Below are 13,624 nucleotides of genomic sequence, written 5' to 3'. Positions count from 1 at the left end.
TAAGTGGAAAGAGAATAAGAATGAATATTTATAGGCAGGGAGGGAAGACATAAATATTCTACCAACACACCACTTTAACGAGTGGGTGACTGAACCCTCACGTGAATGAGAGCAATAAAATAATATTTAATTGATTCTACCATGAAATTTTAAGTGAGTTAGACTAAAATACAAATAAATTAAATGATAAAAGTCTGATTTAATCACATAAAACTTTAATAATATGGAGACCTATAGAAATGACACCACTTGGTTGCTTTGGGTATTTGAAGATGTCTGTTTAGACTTGCACTATTACTTTTCTAAGTGGATTTTCCCAGAGACGCAGAGTGAGTTTTCTTGACCACAAACCACTGTTCAGGCGAGTTTTGGCGCCCCTAACTGCCCTGCGCAAGCCGCTCTACTCTGAGAAAAGAGGCCAGCAGAAAACCCAAGTAGCGGAAATAGCAGATTCTGCTTTAGGATCTCGGGTTTGAGACCTGAGGGGCGGGCCTGAGCCAGGCTGCAGGTGGGAGAGGCAGTACAGCCCGGGGGGGGGGGCAGGGGGCGCTGACCACGCCCACTTGAGGGTCGGATGGAGGAGATGAGGGCAAACGTGGGAGCCAAGGGGCGTGTGACACCGACACCGGGGACGCGGGAGGGGCCCCGCCTGGGCCACGGGCTCGGGACCATGGTCACTCTGAGCGGCCGTGGTCCTCCATGCTGGCTCCAGCCCCAGCCCTGCTCCTGCTCCCCTGCTGGAGCACGACTCCACCCTGGAGCACCAACACGGACACGGGCAGACACTGGAGCGCTCTCCACGTCCTGCGTCACCCCAACACCAGTCTGGGCAGAGCCTTTCCTGTGGGAACGTCCCAGGGCATTGCCAGACATCACATGCTCTAAAAACATTTCTTTCATAGGAAAAAACTGGATAGAAGAGGAAAATGCTTCTCCACCTGCAAACTTACACCGAGTTCCACAGGGGGGCTAAGAGGGGCTCCCCTCTTTCCAAGTAAAAATGCCAGAGGAAAGGAATGAGAGCTGGAAATCATTGACAGAGAAATACAAAATAACTCTGAGGAGAGGGTGAAGGTAGAGGATTGGTGAGGGGGGAGGATGGGGGAGGGGGAGGGAAGTGGGAGGAGGGAGAGGGAGGGGGAGGAAGTAGAGGGGGAGGGGCCCTGGTAAATGATGCTGGGCCTCTGGAGGCAGACCCGCTCTGCCCTGAAAGAGTTTACAAAGGAGGCACCTTAGGGCTGACACTTGAATTTGAAAACTGCTGATCGCACAGAACGAAAGCTTTGATGATTGAGTGAGCCCTTCCTTTCCCCGATGGTCTTGATCTAGAATAATCATCTCTCTCCTTCGGTGATTCGGGAGTCCTTATGATCTTCAGCGTCCTCTTGTTGTCCCTGGAGGCAAATCAGGACAGTACTCACAAAGCCACAGGGGCCAGCTCCGATAGAGCCGGTACACGTATCTATTTCAAATACTTGCTGTTAAAACTGGGAAGAACATTTATATGTTTGTTCTCTTCAATACAATCAACACAAAAGAAAAGTAGAATATATTTGATGTTATTATCATCAGTTCAGCTGTAAAATTAAACTAAATTGTCATTCAATAAGCACTTTTAGTTTATTACAACATCATTTCCCACTGGGTACTGGTGGCTGACCCCTGTAATCCTAGCAACTCAGGAGGCTAAGATCTGAAGATCATGGTTCAAAGCTAGCTTGGGCAAAAATTTCATGAGATTCTCATCTCCAGTGAACCACCAGAAATCCAGCTGGAGGTGCACCTAAGTGGTAGAGCACTGATCTTGAGCAAAAGAGCTCAGAAGAGCTCAGAAAAAAAAGCTCACCTAGGCCTTGAGTTTAAGCCTCAGGACCAACACACACACACACACACACACACACACACACACACACACCCTCATTTCCCTTTGCTTTCCTAAATGTCCCTGCTCAGATAATAAACTTCTCTCTCCACACGAGCCCCAAGGCTATGAAGGAAGAAACATCTCCGTTTCTACTTTCCACAAGGGTCTTCACAAAGTGGGAGACAAACTTGTGTTCTGACCCTGGAAGCTGAAAAGCTCTACTTCCAGCACCCGTCAGAGAGCTAAAGATATGAGGAACAGCTGGTGTGCCCTAAACCCAGATGCTAGCCTGTCCCTGAGAGCGTAGTGAGGACTGGAGCTCAGACCCCTCAAGGAGCAGCGTGTAAAACCCGAAGTCTGTAAGATAGAACGAAAACCTGGCTTTGAAGAGTTGTGTGACGTTTAATGAGGCTGAGAGACTAAAAGGAAGAAAACCAGACATTAACTAGTAACTAGTAACTATCTTTGTTCCTTTTTATGGATTAATAAGAAACTGATGAGATGTTATTTTTGTTGTTATTGTTGGTTATGGACCTTGAACTCGGGGCTTGGCATTCTCCCTGCGCTTTTCTGCTGGAGGTGAGCGCTCTACCACTTGAGTCACAGCACCACTTCAGGTTTTCTGGTGGTTAATGGGGGTAAGAGTCTCATGGACTTTCTTGCCTGGGCTGGCTTTGAACTACAATCCTCATTTTAAAGGACTGATTGACCAAGTAGAGGCTGGCAGAAGGTCCAGAAGGCTGAACAAGCCAGAGTTACTGGCTCTCCAGATGTCAAGGGAACGCTGCAGTGATTACGTCAGGGGAGAAAGCCGTCCCACGGCTTCATGGATATGTGGCTGGGCCAGTGCCCAGCGCTCTGGCCTCCAACCTGTAGGACAGAGAGGCCAGGTGACTGAGGAAGAGGACAACCCGGCTGTGGTGGACAGAGCGGCTCACTGCACTGCAGGCCTTGGACTTCGGGACCCCACAGACTTCCTGAGTTGTCCCAAATCCAGTGGAAGCTGCAATGAAGAACAATGTCTGGCTCAATCACTAAGCAGGCGGGCACCGGGCCTCCCCGGCCAGCTCCGACGCCGCTGTTTTCTGTCTTCTGTCAGAAGCACTGTCAGAACATAATTCACAGGAAGACAAGGAACTGTCACTCCTGACAACCGAGAGCCAAGGTGACGGGACCGAGAGGGCCGGGCTTAATTTCTGAAGTTCTGGCTAAACATCATTGTAATACAGTCTCAAAGGGAAAAGACTGGTAATTTTAATAGAGAATGAAAATAGGAATCAAATTTCCTCCCCAATAAATCTCAAATAACATAAACTTTAAGAAAATCGGTGCAAATTATCTTGACTAAAACACCAAGAAAAGGAACAAAGGAGTTATAGTAGTGTGATGCTGTTGATTGCTGCGATTGGTAACGCCAGAATATAACTTTACTGTGAATGGATTTGGAGGTTGGGAAGGAGAAGAGAGTGAACAGGACAGAAGAAATACTTGGAAACACAATGGCTGATAATTTTTGAACATTGGGGAATAGAATCAATCCATTGAGAAAATCCATGAAAGTCAGTCAATAAAAATACAAATTAAAACAACCCTACACCAGGGCATCTCATACTCGGACTACTGAAAACCAAAGATAAACTGCAAATATACCAAGCAAAATAAACATTAATGATAAAGGAAATTGGCTTACCACCAGAAAACAAAACAGAGGAAAGAAGATAAGAGCTTGATGGATTTACTTCTCAAGAGATTAAAAATAAGCAAAAACTCCCAAATCAAAATTCTACATGCAGCAAAATTTCCTCCAAAAATTACTTTTCAAGTAAAGGAAAATTAAGAGCTGAGTTATAAGAAACGCCAACACAAATACTTCTGGATCAGAGATCATCTATAAGACTGTCGTGTGGGCAGATCTGTAAGAAGGAACAAAGAACACAGAATGGTTCATGTACAGTTTTTCCTTATAGTTTCTTGGCTTCTTTAGGAAGTCACATGAGACTGTAATTCTATACCGTGGGTTCATTAAATACCCCCAAAAGGGAAATGGGCTCTGCCAAGCCTCCATGCATGTGACACAAGGCGAGAGCACACTCAGTGGAGAACAGGAAGCAAATGATGCATATTGAAATTCCTAGAGAAAGAGAAAGGAAACAGACAGTCAGCTGAAGTTTTAGAGACGGAATTAAGACCACTAAAGAGAAGCCGTGGGACGAAAGGCAGCAGGAAGGGTGAAGAACACAGAGAGCCATGGTACTAAGAGGAAACAAACGCCAACATCATAAACCTAAAACCAAACTGCCACATTGAACGTCTGAGACAGAATTCACCAATGGAAAGACAATACTCCAATTCCAAGTCACGCTGCGGAGGGAAACAGTGCCAACTCCCGCCCCCCGGGGTGCCTGTGGCAGGCTCCGGGGTCTCCACATTGGCTCTGTGCTGACCACGAAGCGCAAGACCACAGGGACCCAGTGTCATGCGCGAGGTGGGTGTCACCAAACCTCCAGGAACTGTTTGCAATGTTGGCCTAAGAGCATTTCTTTTTCCAGTGGGAAACAAGTAGAATTGCAGGCACATATTGGTTTAAAAAGAAGGGGGAAATAAACAGACTGCCATACAGACATGTGTTCATTGTGAATCTCTAGGCAATGCGCACCCTGCTCGCAGCCACGGTGGACATGTCCTTGAGCTCGGCCGTGAGTGACCATGGTGCCCCCCAGGCTAGGAGAACCCCTCACCGCCACACGCCCATAAGCCTCGCGGGGAAGAACCCACAGGTCTCACGACAGAAGCCTTTCATTCAGGAAGGGGCTTTCTGGATCTGAGCACAGCTAGGCCCCTCTCTACTTAGATCCAGGAGTGCACGGAGGCCACCTCTGCTCTCCTGGGGGGAGGGGGGGTTCTCTGCTGTCCCGTGGGCCCTATGGTCGGCCGAGTTCTTCGGATGTCCTGAACCAGCAAGCTGGCCCTGGGCCCTGCTGGAGACAGAGGGCAGACGCACAGCCTCCCCAGCTCCAGCACAGGAGCCTCAAGGTGGATTTGGAGCAGAAGCGCGGGCGCCACAGAGCCTGCCTGTGCAGGGCAGCACACGAGCAGAGGCCAGGCCCTCACCGCCTCCCCCAGAGCCCCGGCCGGCACCGCGGACGCCGGAGAGCCGGCTCTGCCACAGCCAGGGAGCGGGCGTGTGCTGTGCAATCAGCCCACGCATCTGCCTCCGCACAGTTGGCTCCGGCACCAGTCACCCTAACTACCTTAACATATGTACAGCCAAATTAAAATTACTTTATCAATCTTGCATTTTCGGCTTCCCGTCTTTGGGGTTATTTTCCATCCATGTGTCTCATTATTTCCACAGCGCCACCTCCTCTCCCTCGCCAGGCGGAGGCCGGGCTGCGGGGAGGCCGGCGGGTGGCGCTGGTGAGGGGCACCGCCAGGCTCCCCAGCAGTCCAGCAGTCCATGCTCCAAACGGAGTGTTCTGCCATCTTTCAACAGGCAGCCATTCGTCCCTCCTCGCTTCTGGAACAGTGTCTTGTTCTCTTCCATTTCAACATTGCTTTTTGAGTTAAAGTACCACTGGTGTTTGTAGTAGAGAGAAGATCCTTGGAGACATCAGATCATGGCAGGAGAGCAGCCGCTGCCCCGTGCACCCTTGGCTCTGGCTCATCTCCCGGAAATCACGTCAGAGAGACCCCATGGCATCCTGGTGGAATGGTTTAGAATCCAGCTCCAGAGCAGAGCCAAGGGTCCGAGCCGTGGGAGAAAGCACGGAGGAGGGCTGTGACATGCCTGAGACCAACAAGCACAGAACCGAGGGCGAGGGGCGAACACGCACAGCCGCGGTGCTCACGGACTGAGGGGCGAACACGCGCAGCCGCGGTGCTCATGGGACACCATGTTGAAATGAACTACACAACTTGTAGGTGGGGATGGGAGGGAAAACTGGGGGAGAGTGAGGGGAGGGGGACGCTGTCCAGAAGGAACTGTCCTCATTGCCTGACTTACGTAACTGTAACGCCTTACATACCACTTCATAATAACAAGGAGAAAACTGGCAGGCACCACAGGAGTGGGGGCTGGCTCGGCTGGTGTCAGAACAGATTCCCCTCTCCCGCGGCCACAGTCTCTCCCACTACCCCGCCAATAGTTCAGCTCTTATGACATGGAGCCGACCACCATTTTTCTTTCAAATTTATTTTGTCATCATTTGGGGGGTATTGCGCCCATGACTCCTCTCATCACATCACATTCGATGGCAATAAAATCTTAAATAAATCAGATTGAAAGACACATTATCTACAGACACGAGGCCATTAGGACACAGGGACACATGGATTTTATTCCCTGAGAGTTGAGCTTTCGCCTCTTTCTCAGTATCTGCTAAGAAGCTCACCACATGCCCTGGCCGTTTGGGTATAACAAACCCCTTCTAGGAGCTAAATGATGAGCTTATTTTTTTCCAAATTAAAAGACAACAAGAGAGGTAAGATAAAATGTTTTCTTTCACAGACACGTGAATTAATTGGCAGAAATGGCTCCTAAGTGTATTTTGTAAAGTAGCCTTAACAGTGCTAGGAAAAGGGGAGCTCACTGCTGATTCACCCCTTAAACAATCCAAAAAGGGGGACCCCTTAAGTTCAGCAATCCAAATTCAGAGAAGGCTGCTGGTCTGTACAGGGTGTCTCCCAGGTTGCTCTGTGCCTGCTCCTGTTGGTGGATACAGTGTGAGCAAAGTCACTCTACATGGTGAATGTGCATGCAGTTGTGCACCAGTGCTTTATGTCTCTAAGGAATTCAGTTGGAAAGAAAGACCAGTTGGCTACCAACACCAAATTCCTGAAGTCTCCCTGGCCAGTGGCATTGATACCAGCAAAGCCAAGAATGTCTTAAGGATTGTGTGCCAACAAGTAGTATTGTCAGACTTTGGAACTTTTGCCAATCTGGTGGGTGCAAATGGCATCTCATTATTGTCTTAATTTGCATTTCTCAGATTACTAATGAGGTTAAGCATCTGTTCGTGTGTTTTTTTGCCATATTTTTCCTCTGCGGTGAACCTATTAGGTTGTTCGCCTCTTTATTACAGATTTGAAGAAGTTTTTAAAACATGGATTCCAGCGATGAGTTATTTTGTTAGTTAAGTGTGCTACAAATATGTATGCCCATGGATGCTGCCTGCTCTCCTTTTCCCTGTGCATTCTGAGGCACAGGAGCCCTGTGTTGGCCGTGGTGGGGTCTCTCGTCCTGTTCTTCCTTTTCTCACGAGGACTGGCCTCTTTACGCCGGCGGAGGGCTGGGACGTGGTGGTGCTGATTTTCCTGTGAGCTTCCTGAAGTGTCCTGATCCCGATCGACATCTTCCACTCAGGTCGGATCAGCTGTGTGTCTGGGGGAGGGGGGAGGGGATCGAATTTTGTCTTCGCCCTGAGGTGACTGAGTCCCCAGCACTAATTATTAAATAGTCCAATTATACCTCACTTCATTGTAATCTTACCTCTCTCCTCTATCAGTTTCGCCAATCCATAGCCCACATTTGTCAAAGATACAGTAAATCTTTAATGACGGATCTTTAATTAGGCCCTTCTGACTCTACAGGAAGGTACGAAAGCTGGCGCACAATGGGTCGGCGCGTAGGAACACTAGTGAAGGAAGGTAACTCAGGTGCACACTGGTTAGCTAAGGTAACTCAGGTGCACACTGGTTAGCTAAGGTAACTCAGGTGCACACTGGTTAGCTAAGGTAACTCAGGTGCACACTGGTTAGCTAAGGTAACTCAGGTGCACACTGGTTAGCTAAGGTAACTCAGGTGCACACTGGTTAGCTAAGGTAACTCAGGTGCACACTGGTTAGCTAAGGTAACTCAGGTGCACACTGGTTAGCTTCTGACGACAGCCTTTGGGCTGTCCTCCCCACTGGACAGCAGGTGTTCTGAGTCTCCCGGTCAGTGGCTTACGTGGTGTTAATTGTGTACTGTGTAGCTGGACCTCCTCCCTCTGCGGGAAATCACTTGTTTTGTGTGTGACAAGAATGGTGTGGCTGTCCTGGACCCTTCTTATTCCGTGAGCTTGTTAACACTCATGGAAGTCATTGGTGGTTGTTTCGAGTGAAGTGCCGTTCAAAATGGAGATGAATTTGGGAGGGATCAACATCGGCTTTTCTTCAAGACCGTTCTTGTTCATCAGCAAAGTACACCTCTTTGTTCATTCAGCTCCTTGTTAGTGTCTTCCCATAAGCTTGGCATGCTTTCCCCAAATCCTCATTCCTCTACATTTGTGTCGAGTTCGTTGATAGAATTATTTTAAAGAAAATATTTCACTCTGGAAATTATTGGGATACTTATTCATCATATTATATTTATTTGTTGTAAGAACTAGAATACTTAAATTTACATTTACCTTTTGCTTAATTTCAATTTCTTTTTCACATCCTTTTTCCTTTCCTGATTTATTTTCCTCTTAATAATTTGGAAGTTGTTATTAATACATTTAAGTTCTTTTAAGAGTAATTCTAGATTATTGGTTATGCATATTCATTAGTGCAAAGCCTATAGGTATTGTACTTTGCCCTGATTTTGAATAACACAAGCATCTGAGAACTTACTTGCTATTAGTTAGTGAGATATTTTCCTATCTGTTTTGATGGCTAGTCAGCGTTAGTATTTGTCAAATTACATCTCCACAGTATGTCACCCACCTGGTGTTTCTTCTCCCAGGGCAGACAGGCTTTTGGTCTTCATAAAGAACATCCCTTAACTCCTATCACCAGCTTTTCTCAGCAGTAAACTCTTGAGTTTACACTTTGTTAACAGTGTCTCAGTTTCATACTTTTTATTTGTGATGGCTTCACTGGTTGGACCGTTCTGGGTTGAGGCTTTGGGGCGGGGGATGTTTCAAAGGTACCTACTTTCTCTGTCTTATACTGTTGGCAACTTTACCCAGGACTTCGTATTTTTCCCTGGGGAGGAGTCTCCAGCCTCGTGCATCTGAGGATTTTTGAGTATCAAATCCATTTTGAAAACTAGTAGCTCTGAACATTAAAAACAGATGTTTAACTTTATTTTTACCTCCGACTAGACACTGACTTGAAACGATACTGTATCACCGGTGACCTAGACGGCCCTCCGTGTGTCAGGGCTTGTCTCTCTGCCTGGGCCGGGGGACCCAGCCGGTGTGCGCTGTGGACTCATCAGAACAGAACGGCTGCAGGTCCTCTGTACGGCTTCCCGCCCCACCAAACGCGCCCGACAGGACGCTCACAGGGAGACTCAGACAGCAGAAAGCCCTCTCTACATGGCCTTTCTCGCTGAGAAACACATATTTAATTTTCCTCCAGGATTTATAGGGCTTAATGGTCATGGCTTTTTTTTTAATCACTGGATAATAATTCATCAATCATCTGAATGAACCAGTTTATTGATCCATTCACCCACCAAAGGTAGGCTGAGCACCAAGCCTTGGACATTGTGACTGCTGCTGCTCTAAGCCTCTTCAGGACAGGCCGGACTTTGCCGTCCAGGCCAGGACAGAGCCGCACTGACCATTTTGTTTATGAAAGACATGGCTGTGCTGCATTTCCAAGACACGCAGCGCATCATACTGCCGGCTCACCGCCCTGCGGTGTCAGCACCCGGGTCAGCAGCGTGGGGAATTCTGGTCCCTGGAGCATGCACTCCACGCTACTGCACTGTTGCTTTAATTTATGTTTCCCTGGCGGTGTGGGCAGGATCCACCTTTTCCGGTGATTATTTGCCATCTGTCCTTCTTCTTTGGTGAAGAGTCTGTTCAGGCCTTTTGCCCACTTTGTAACTAATTTGGGGGGAGGGCTTTTGTGATTGTATCCCATAAAATCAAGATTTATTTTTTCTTATGTCAAAAGAACATTTACAAAAAGAACACATCTATTTCCCAAAAGCAAAAGGGTAGCACACCTTTTATTAAATGCATCATTGTGGTAGAATACATAGAACATAACAGTTATCATCTAAACCACCTCATGAGTACAGCTCAATGCTCGATGCTCTCCTTGGAGAGCCTGTGAGCCCTCCCCGCCAGCCCTGCCTCGTGCTCTGCCCCGCCAGCCCTGCCCCGCCAGCCCTGCCTCACGCCCTGCCCTGCCAGCCCTGCCTCACGCCCTGCCCTGCCAGCCCTGCCTCACGCCCTGCCCTGCCAGCCCTGCCTCACGCCCTGCCCCGCCAGCCCTGCCCCGCCAGCCCTGCCTCACGCCCTGCCCTGCCAGCCCTGCCCCGCCAGCCCTGCCTCATGCCCTGCCCTGCCAGCCCTGCCCCGCCAGCCCTGCCCCTCCAGCCCTGCCCCTCCAGCCCTGCCCCACCAGCCCTGCCCCGCCAGCCCTGCCCCTCCAGCCCTGCCCCTCCAGCCCTGCCCCGCCAGCCCTGCCCCTCCAGCCCTGCCCCTCCAGCCCTGCCCCGCCAGCCCTGCCTCATGCCCTGCCCCACCAGCCCTGCCCCGCCAGCCCTGCCCCACCAGCACTGTCCCGCGAGCCCTGCCTCGTGCTCTGCCCCGCCAGCCCTGCCCCGCCAGCCCTGCCTTGCACTCTGTCCCGCCAGCCCTGCCCCGCCAGCCCTGCCCCGCCAGCCCTGCCTTGCACTCTGCCCCGCCAGCCCTGCCTTGCACTCTGCCCCGCCAGCCCTGCCCCGCCAGCCCTGCCCCTCCAGCCCTGCCCCTCCAGCCCTGCCCCGCCAGCCCTGCCCCGCCAGCCCTGCCTCATGCCCTGCCCCGCCAGCCCTGCCCTGCCAGCCCTGCCCTGCCAGCCCTGCCTTGCACTCTGCCCCGCCAGCCCTGCCTTGCACTCTGCCCCGCCAGCCCTGCCTCATGCCCTGCCCCGCCAGCCCTGCCCTGCCAGCCCTGCCCCGCCAGCCCTGCCTTGCACTCTGTCCCGCCAGCCCTGCCCTGCCAGCCCTGCCCCGCCAGCCCTGCCTTGCACTCTGCAGGCTTCCCCTCTTTCGTCTTCAGCAATGACCTGCCAGACTTTGTTTGCAAGGGTGTGACTTCTCCTGAGACCTCGTATAAGTGAGATAAGGAACACTTGTGGTTTTGTGACTGGCTTATTTCTCCCTAGACAGGCCTCAGGTTTTATCCTCACTGAGGTTGTGGGAGGCTGCGGCTTTCTGACGGCGGAACGGCCTTCCGCGGTGTGGATGGATCGCATTGGCCTGGCCGGGTCTCCTCCTGAGATGCCCGGGTGGCTGCGGGGGATAATGAACACGGTGCACGCTTGTCTCTTCCTGAGCTGACTCGTTCTGTTATTCATCTGCTCCTGGTACATGGCTGCCTTGTGTGGAAATTCTACTTAAAACCTGGGGCAGCTTCTGTGCTGTTCTCACGATTAAGGCCTTGCCGGGTCCTTGCTCCAGCCAGCAAGGCTCCAACATGCCACAGGGCAGCAGGCTGACCTCCGTTACCGCCATGAGTGCCGGCGTCCCCTCAGGCCTGCTCTCCCAGGCTGGGATCTGAAATCCCATCCCGGCTGACCACGCCAGCACTCTTTCCTTGGTGTTCTGCTCATTGATCTCTTTTGGAGCTGTCCTAGGCTTTGGTCCAGTTGTTAACCCGGACGGAGCCTTAGTTCTTGATGTCGAGCCCCAGATACCTGCTCCCCATACGTTCTGGATATTCACACATGATCAGATACATTTGCAAGTAGTTCTTCCATATCTGGGTTGTTTTTTCTCTTTGTGGCTTTTTGGTGCACAGAAGTGTTCATTAACGTTGGCATAGTGTATTTATTCTTACTTCTTTCTCCGTGTGTTTTTGGCATACCTCAGCATCCTATTTAATAGCACCTTTCCCTGCCATTTTCTTCTAATTGCCTTATACTTTCAGTCTTAAATTTGTCTTTGATCCATTTTGAGTTTATCTCGGTATGTGGTGGGAGGAAATGATCCGAAGGATGCACACGTGACTGACACATGCTTGAGAAGATGTTCGACCAATGGCTGAGTTGAGCACTGTGGTATGCCTCTCCTCAGCCGCCCAGGGACACACCAATAGGAGGGTCACAGTCTGGCCCGTCAGATGGGTCTTTTCTCCTCATTTGCTTATGTACTCAATTCTTTGTTTGTAACATTATGTTCTCATGCTATTTGTTGAAATTCGTGTTTATCATCCAAGGTTCCTTTATCTCTTTCTTACATTGTTCCAGTACTGGCCATTGGCACCTTGTCCTTGCTTTCTTTGTTGTGGGCGTGTATTAATTGTACACAGTAAAAGGTTTCATTATGGCATGTCCCTGCATGCACACAATGTGCTCTGATTGTGCTCACCCCTCCGCTGCTCCCTCTAACCCTCCTCCCCCACCCTGTTCCTTTCCTGTCCATCTCCAGCAGCTGCCTTTCTGTGTTCAAGGCCCTTGTTGTGGATTTTGTTTTTCCCCCTAACTTTCACAAATAAAACCCAGAACTAGTGTGCTATGTCACATTCTCTTTATCAGGTTGTTCTTGGAGAGGGACTGAGACTCTCTACCCAGGAGAGTGTGTCTGAGTGGGCCTGGAATCTGGCAGGTAGGCATTGGGCATGCTATGGGTGGGAACGCGCCCAGACTCCTGGGCTGTGGAAGCCAGGGAGGAGGCAGCGGAGGGGCTGCAAGCACGGCTGCTCCTTGTACACTGATAGTTCACAACAAACTGTCCCTCGCAGGACGGGTGCTTGTGTGGAGCATGTCCCCTTCCTGAAGTGATTGGGGTAAGTCTCTGGTTTAGTACGCCAGAGATCAGAACATCAGGTAAACATCACCCCTCCCGCCCAGCCTGCAGCTGGCCCACCTGCTGGCCGACTCAGCGGGCTGCACAGGAAGCACCGTGGTCATGCTTCTCGTGGAATGGGCCGGGGCTCAGTCACTCGGAATTCGCCCGCACAGCGCTCCAGCGCTGAGAGCCAGCACCTGTGCCGGCGGCTCAGCGTCCACAGTGTGTGGCCGAGGGTGCAGCTTCGCGAGGAAGGGGGCCGGGGCTTGCCAGGCCATCGGAGGGGAAAGCCCTCAGAGCGTGCCACTGGACCCACCAAACTCCAGAAAACGCCTGCGAGTTCACAGCCGCGGCCCAACGGCCAGACACACGCGGTCTTTGAGTTCATCCGGTGTTTCTGCTGGCGGTGCATTAGGACCGTGTTTGGAGCAGTGCAAACAGGGGTGCCTGGGCCTCCACCCAGAGCACAGAATTTCTGTCCCTGGGGCCGGGCTGTCCTGCTGTGTTTGCTTTACCTGACCTGAGGCTGCTGGGCGGGACAGGTGGAGGGAGCCGGTGCACAGCCCAGGCAGGGCTGGGAAACAGTGTGCACAGGGCCTCTGAGCCCAGAGCCCTGGGCGAATTTGCCGTTAGAGATCACTTGGCCAACAGGGTCTTGGTGCAGCCCAGGAAGAAGAGCCTTCTGAAAACTCAGGACACTTTGGAGCTTCACTGCTGCAGACTGTGAACCATTTTTAGACATTTTGTGCTTACGCCTCCCTGCCAATGATTCCTGCACTAATTAGAGCTTTACCTGCCCCGACTGCACTGCGGGGCCCCTCAGGAAAGCCAACCGTGCTTGGGGTGTGGCCACTGGAAGGCAGAATTTGCGCTGCTGATGATAACCGAGCAGACATGGCTGAACAGCTCTTGTTCCTCATCCGGGTCACCCGATTCCTCGGCAGAGCTGCCCTACCTTCCGCGCTCATCCCCGATTCTTGCTCTACCTCGCATCTTGGACATCACTGCACCTGCGTCTGCCTCACTGTGTCTGTGATAAACTCAGTTCCGCTGTATTTCTCACCAGT

This window comes from Dipodomys merriami, unplaced genomic scaffold (genome assembly GCF_024711535.1).
Source record: "Dipodomys merriami isolate MVZ:Mamm:240054 unplaced genomic scaffold, mDipMer1.0.p SCAF_297, whole genome shotgun sequence".
NCBI lineage: Eukaryota > Metazoa > Chordata > Mammalia > Rodentia > Heteromyidae > Dipodomys > Dipodomys merriami.
This window is presented reverse-complemented; position numbering follows the sequence as displayed.